Source organism: Triticum aestivum, chromosome 3A (genome assembly GCF_018294505.1).
Source record: "Triticum aestivum cultivar Chinese Spring chromosome 3A, IWGSC CS RefSeq v2.1, whole genome shotgun sequence".
Classification (NCBI taxonomy): domain Eukaryota; kingdom Viridiplantae; phylum Streptophyta; class Magnoliopsida; order Poales; family Poaceae; genus Triticum; species Triticum aestivum.
Window position 1 is genome coordinate 449,198,902 of NC_057800.1, and position 7,054 is coordinate 449,205,955.

General features: G+C 43.9%; 1 long non-coding RNA gene across 1 annotated transcript; it reads left to right on the forward strand.

Moving 5' to 3' along the window:
- Window positions 1-3,996: 3,996 nt before the first annotated feature.
- On the forward strand, window positions 3,997-4,829 carry LOC123058408 (uncharacterized). The gene is made up of 3 exons (XR_006427192.1): window positions 3,997-4,260; window positions 4,364-4,448; window positions 4,591-4,829. It is a non-coding gene; the product is annotated as an uncharacterized lncRNA (long non-coding RNA).
- Window positions 4,830-7,054: the final 2,225 nt, after the last annotated feature.

Sequence of the window (7,054 nt, forward strand, 5' to 3'; positions counted from 1 at the left end):
TGTGTCCCCTATTAAATCTTTGTTTTGCAATATGAATCTTGATAATGATGGGACTGAATATGATCCATCTTTACCTAGAAGGCGTTCTAAGAATTCGGAATTTGTTGATCTTGATGCTAAATTTGATAAAAGTGGGATTGAAGAAATTAAAACCCTAGATGTTGCTAAACCCACTATTATGGATTTCAAGGAATTTAACTATGAAAATTGCTCCTTGATTGATTGTATTTCCTTGTTGCAATCCGTGCTAAAGTCTCCTCACGCTTATAGTCAAAATAAAGCGTTCACTAAACATATCGTTGATGCCTTGATGCAATCTTATGAAGAAAAACTTGAATTGGAAGTTTCTATCCCTAAAAACTTTATGATGAGTGGGAACCTACTATTAAAATTAAAAATAAAAATTATGAGTTTTATGCTTTGTGTGATTTGGGTGCTAGTGTCTCTACTATTTCCAAAACTTTGTGTGATTTGCTAGATTTCCATGATTTTGATAATTGCTCTCTAAACTTGCATCTTGCGGATTCCACTATTAAGAAACCTATGGGAAGAATTAATGATGTTCTTATTGTTGCTAATAGGAATTATGTGCCCGTAGATTTTATCATTCTTGATATAGATTGCAATCCTTCTTGCCCTATTATTCTTGGTAGACCTTTCCTTAGAACGGTTGGTGCAATTATTGATATGAAGGAAGGGAATATTAGATTTCAATTTCCATTAAAAAAGGGCACGGAACACTTTTCTAGAAAGAAAATAAAATTACCATATGAATCTATCATGAGAGCCACTTATGGATTGCCTACCAAAGATGGCAACCTAGATCTATTCTTGCTTGTTATGCCTAGCTAGGGGCGTTAAACGATAGCGCTTGTTGGGAGGCAACCCAATTTTATTTTTATTCCTTGCTTTTTGCTCCTGTTTAGTAATAAATAAATTATTTAGACTCTATTTTGTTTGTGTTTTTTGTGTTTAATTAGTGTTTGTGCCAAGTAGAACCATTGGGAAGATTTGGGGAAAGTCTTGTTGAACTTGCTGTAAAAACAGAAACTTTAGCGCTCACGAGAACTGCTGTCGTTTTTATTTGGAAAGTGCTATTTAGTTAATTATTTTTGCAGATGATTAATAGATAAATTCCTCACGTACAGCAATTTATTTTAGAATTTTTGGGGTTCCAGATCTTGTGCTAGCTACAGATTACTACAGACTGTTCTGTTTTTGACAGATTTTGTTTTTCGTGTGTTATTTGCTTATTTTGATGAATCTATGGCTAGTAAAATAGTTTATAATCCATATAGAAGTTGGAATACAGTATTTATAACACCAATATAAATAAAAAATGAGTTCATTACAGTATCTTGAAGTGGTCTTTTGTTTTCTTTCGCTAATGGAGCTCACGAGATTTTCTACTTTAAGTTTTGTGTTGTGAAGTTTTCAAGTTTTGGGTAAAGATTTGATAGATTATGGAACAAGAAGTGGAAAGAGCCTAAGCTTGGGGATGCCCATGGCGCCCCCAAGATAATCTAAGGACACCTAAAAGCTAAAGCTTGGGGATGCCCCGGAAGGCATCCCCTCTTTCGTCTACTTCTATCGGTAACTTTACTTGGAGCTATATTTTTATTCACCACATGATATGTATTTTGCTTGGAGCGTCTTTTATGATTTGAGTCTTTGCTTATTAGTTTACCACAATCATCCTTGTTGTACACACCTTTTGAGAGAGCCATACATGATTTGGAATTTGATAGAATACTCTATGTGCTTCACTTATATCTTTTGAGCTTTATAGTTTTGCTCTAGTACTTCACTTATATCTTTTAGAGCACGGTGGTGGATTTGTTTTATAGAAATTATTGATCTCTCATGATTCACTTAGATTATTTTGAGAGTCTTAATAGCATGGTAATTTGCTTAAAATCCTAATATGCTTGGTATGCAAGATAATAATAAAACTTTCGTATGAGTGTGTTGAATACCAAGAAAAGTTTGATGTTTGATGATTGTTTTGAGATATGGAGGTAATCTCAATTCTTGATTTGTGCCGGAATAGGGGGCTTCCCAGATCGATCTGAATGCTGACCGTCCGATCTATGGGTCCAAGCTGACGCGTCGTGATCCTGTCCGTTCGTTGGCTCCAGTTATGATTCGGTGTGGTGCTCCTCCCGTTCGCCCCTCTCATTTACAGGTGGGGCCAGAAGTGTGCCTGTCCTCTCGTTGGGTGCATGTTTCGGTGTGGGTGGGTGCGGGTGCTTCACGCGTCGGGGAAGGGAGCCGCGGAGTGGTGCTCCTCCCGTTCGCCTCTCTCGTTTACAGGTGGGACCAGAAGCGCTAACGTGGGTGGCTTTCCTCTCTTCGGGTGCATGTTTGGGCGTGGGTGGGTGCGGGTGCTTCACGCGTCGGGGGGAGGGAGCGGGGGGGGGGGGGGGCTCGTCGACGTGCTCGGCCGTCGTTCGTCGGCAGGTACGGGGTGTGCCCCGCCGGTCAAGTTGGCCGTTTGTGATTTGTTCGAGCGGTTCGGCACTGTTCGGCGGCGTGGGACGTGGTGGGTGGGTCGTCTCCTTTATCATGCGTCGTCGCCTGCCTCTTCTCCTCCTGTCCTCCTTTCGTTTCGTTTCGACTCGGTGCTCACTCCTCTCCGTGCTCCTGTGCTCTGGTCTGCGACTCATCGCTAGGGTTGGTCACCGACGGGCTCCGATGGCGGCGCGCTGCGGTGACGCCGGTTAAGGTGGTTCTCCTCTCGGTTCTCTCCTCTTTTCTCCGCTCGATCTATCATGTATGACCGGTTTTGGATCTAGGGTGTGTGTTGGTTGCAGATCCGCTGTTCTCCTCTTCGTTGGGCCTGGGTCCGCTGCACCGTTCTTCGATCTGCGGGGTTGGTCGCCGACGGGCTCCGATGGTGGCGCGCTGCGGTGACGCCGGCTAAGGTGGTTCTCCTCTTGGTTCTCTCCTCTTTTCTCCGCTCGATCTATCGTGTATGACCAATTTTGGATCTGGGGTGTGTGTTGGTTGCAGATCCGATGTTCTCTTCACTGGGCCTGGATCCGCTGCACCGTTCTTCGACCTTCGGGTAAATTTTGCTTTTGTCCCGAGCCATGTGGTCTTCTTCAGCCGAGATGGGCTTTTGATGTTTCTGACGGCTGCAATGTTCTTTGCAGTTGCTCCTACTTGGTCAGCGAACCTGCTCGTCCTCGTTTGCGTGCTGGTCTTCGCGTCTTGCTCCAAGGATCTGCAGGTCCATTGCACTTTCCCTTTCTCTTTGTTGATAGGCCTTTTTTTGCATCTTGTTTGACTCTTGTGCATATGTGTGCGTGTGCTGGTTGGCTCGTTGTGGCACGCCTGTCGGTCGGGTGTGTTCGTGTGTTGTTCGTGTGCAGTGTGCTCTTTGTCTCTGAGTGGATTTTAGTTGTTCTTGCTTTTGTCTTGTTTGCCTGGTGATAGGTGATAGGTGTGTGTCTTTTACTGCTTTTTTGGATCTTGCTACTCTGGATAGGTTCCTGGTGAATGGATGTTTGTTTTACCACTGCATTAGGTGCTTGGCTTTGTCTGGGTTCATAGGATTTGTTTGTTGGTGGTTTTCTACCAACTTTTGTTTCCTTTCGAATTTTGTCAGGTACCTGCCCTTTTACTTATTAGGGGGTTGGGGGAAGATCTGCTTTAGACTTACTTATCTTTAGCTTTGCTGGGCCCCTTGGTTAGTTCCTCTGTAGGGGATTTTTGTTTGTTTCATGTCCATGGATTTGGCGAGGTCTAGCTAGATCACTAAAGAGTTTGTTGTTTTGTATGTGGGGTTGTGTTCAGGAAGCCATGGATGTATGTTGGCATGTGCCTTTTGGGTTTGTTTAGGCATAGGTTCATGCTGGCATGTGCCTTTTGGGTTTGTCTGCTGGAATGTGTCCCATGTGGATCAACCTGCTGTGTGGATTCGTCCAATGGCCTTCTGAAAAAATGGAGAAGCATGGCATCTTCATGATCTTGTGTTGGGCAGTGTGGTCTGGCTGGGTTAATATGACTTGGTCCTGCCTTGTTTGAATTCATTGTTGTTTATGTTGAGCCTTGCTGAGGATTGTTTAGTTCACTATTGTTTCTGTTTAGCCCTGTTCAGGATTGTATAGCTCATATCATTGATTTGGGGTTGGTATGGCTTGGTCCTGCCTTGCTTTTATGTCATTGTCGTTTGTGTTCGGCCTATTGAAGGTTGTGTGGCTCGTCTCACTGATTGGGAAGAGTGTTTGGTATGGGTTCGGTGGATTGTGTTTCCAGGTGTTTTTTAGGTTCACTTTCATATATGTTTGTTATGTTGCCTCTTTCATTTGGGTGTTGCCTTTGTTGATGGTTTGCCTGTCTTCTACTCTCTGTTTTGCAGGTTGTTTCATTCTAGAGGTTATTTCTTCGAGCCGGCCGTGTTGATAGGCCCTGTAACATGGTGGTGTTGTTGGTTGCTTCGCACGGTAAGCTATAACCAAATTGATTTCCTGTTGTTGGTTATGAGATTAATTTTCATTTCCTTCAGTATATATGCTCATGCGTTTGTCCCTTTGTATGGTGTGCGTCGGTATTTTCTCAGTTTTCCTTAATGTGTCATTACTACAGGCATGTTTATCCTGCGTTCTTCGTGTGTGCCTCTGTTTGAGGCTGTTGCGAGCTACTGTCGACTGCCGTTCCATTCATATGTTCGAGAGGTGGCATCTGATGGTTCTCTACTTGGAGGGGTTGAGATCGATGTTCTTGTTAGGGAAGATGTAGTACGGTGCCAAACACATTTTTTCTGGGGCAGTTCGTTTGACGGCTGCTCCTCTTTATACGATCAGGCTGCTTATCAGGCGGTCCAGTTTTTACAGGGCGTTTATGGCTTTGTTATTGCGGATTACAATTATGAGAGCATGCTAGCATATAAAGGTGTTGCGCAGTCGGCTGTGGTGCTTGCAGGCGCGCTTGCTCGGTCTACCTGGCCTTTGGTGCATTCAGGTGGACAGAGGAACACCGCTGGTGTAAATGCGAGTGTTCAGCTCCAGCTGTTGTATTCGCAGTTGGTTGGTTCGGTTCATGAGTTATAGGGGCTGGTTAGGAGAGTGTGGGTAGTCTGTGTCAGAATTATTATAGTGTTCTATTAGGGATCTCTGTAATAAACAATTCAACTTTGTCATTAATTGAGGGTTCTTTGATTAATCATCCTGTCTAGGTTGCTCCTCTTTGGCATTTGTCTGTGTTTACATCTTCTGCCTTTGCTGTTGTTTTATCTCAACATGCAGTACTTGCATTCATGTTTGCTCATTGTTGGTGATGGCTCGTCGTCGCCGTGTGTTACATGCTCCTGCTGTTGGTGCTCTGGGTGTTCGTAAGAGAAAGAGTATGTTGTCTTGTGTGGTTGTTTGTTTATGTTTTGTTTGGTATGCACGTGTTCACTTGTGTTGGCTCTGTCGGTTTCCCAGGGGATGGCTGGTTCCCTGTTCTCACTCTTGCCATGTCGGCTAGAAACCGAAAAAGGCGTAAGTTACTTAGGACCCTTCATCGCCACGGTGTTACAGGTGCTGGTCTGCATGTTCCTGGGTGCATATTTATTTTGTTTGGTTGGTATGTTTCGGGTGTTGTTTCTCACAACAAACACGTCTGTAGATCTTGGGTTTATAGATGGGTTACCAGATGAGTTGCCAGCTGATTGGACCGGGTTTCCTGCCGAGGTTGTTGACAATCTCAAAGGTACTAGGTGTTAGGTTCCTGATAATTGTGCTTTCTCCTTTTCTTATGATGGCTGGCCTCTGAGTATTGCATTTTCTGTAGCGTCCTATAAGGACAGGTCCTACCATGGTCCTCCCGAGTATCAATGCCCGCATTGTAAGGCCTCTTTTTGGTTTGAGGAGAGGGTCAAGTCGTCTTCTTCATGGGTGCAACGTAAAATCGTTTATAATCTTTGTTGCAAAGGTGGAAAAGTCGTTGTTAAACCCTTCAAGGAACCACCCGCTTTGTTGAATCGCTTGTTATCTTATGATGGTGATCGTGTTTCCAAGCAATTCCTGACTAAGATACGACAATACAATTGCATGTTTGCATTTACATCTATGGGGGCGACCATTGATCGTTCGTTAGAGGGTACGCGGGGTCCTAACCTTTACAAGATTTGTGGTCAGGTCCATCATCGTATTGGTTCTCTTTTGCCATTGAAAGATGAGTCGCCTAATTTGCTGAGATGTATATTTATGACACTGCTGATGAAGTGGATCATAGGATGAATGCAGTCAATGTAGATGGTACTTCCTCAGGACAGTTAGATCGTTCTATTGTGGAGGGTTTAAAGGATATGCTTGACCAGAACAATTCTTTGGTTAAGAAGTTTAGGATGGCTAAAGAGAGGTTAGAGGAGCATCTAGCTGAGCGTATAGCTATTAGGATCACTGCGCCTGGTGAAGGTGATGGTCCACAGTATAACCTACCCACGGCTAATGAGCTGGCGGCCCTGGTTGTTGGTGATTTTACTTTAGACGCATCTTCTCGAGATATCATGATACATGATAGGGTTGAAGGGCTGCAGCAAATTAATTATTTGCATCCAGCCTATATGCCATTGCAGTATCCACTGTTGTTCCCGTATGGTGAGAGAGGTTTCCAAATTGATGTTCCATATAAAGGATTGCGGGCCGGGGAAAAGACCAGGGGTAGAGTTACTATGCAGGACTATTACTGTTATGCATGTCATTATCGCCTGGAACAGCCAAATCCTTACTTATGTTATGGGTCTTTGTCTTCACAAATTGTTGTTGACTGTCGCGCTTGCATTGATGAGCAGCGACTTTGCTACATACTTAGGCACCAGGATGATTTTCGATCTGAGCATATGCAGGGTGTTATAGATGCAGTTGGCCAGGGTTATGTCAATGGCTGGTCTGTTGGGAAAAAAACTATTTGCCCGTCGAGTCATACTGGTGGGAAACATTACTTTCAGGAGAACTTCCAAGATGGTCTTGCAATCTGTCGAGTGCATGGTGCCCCTGATATTTTTACTACTTTTACATGTAATCCAAAGTGGCTTGAGATCGCTGAGGCCTTACTGTTAGAACCT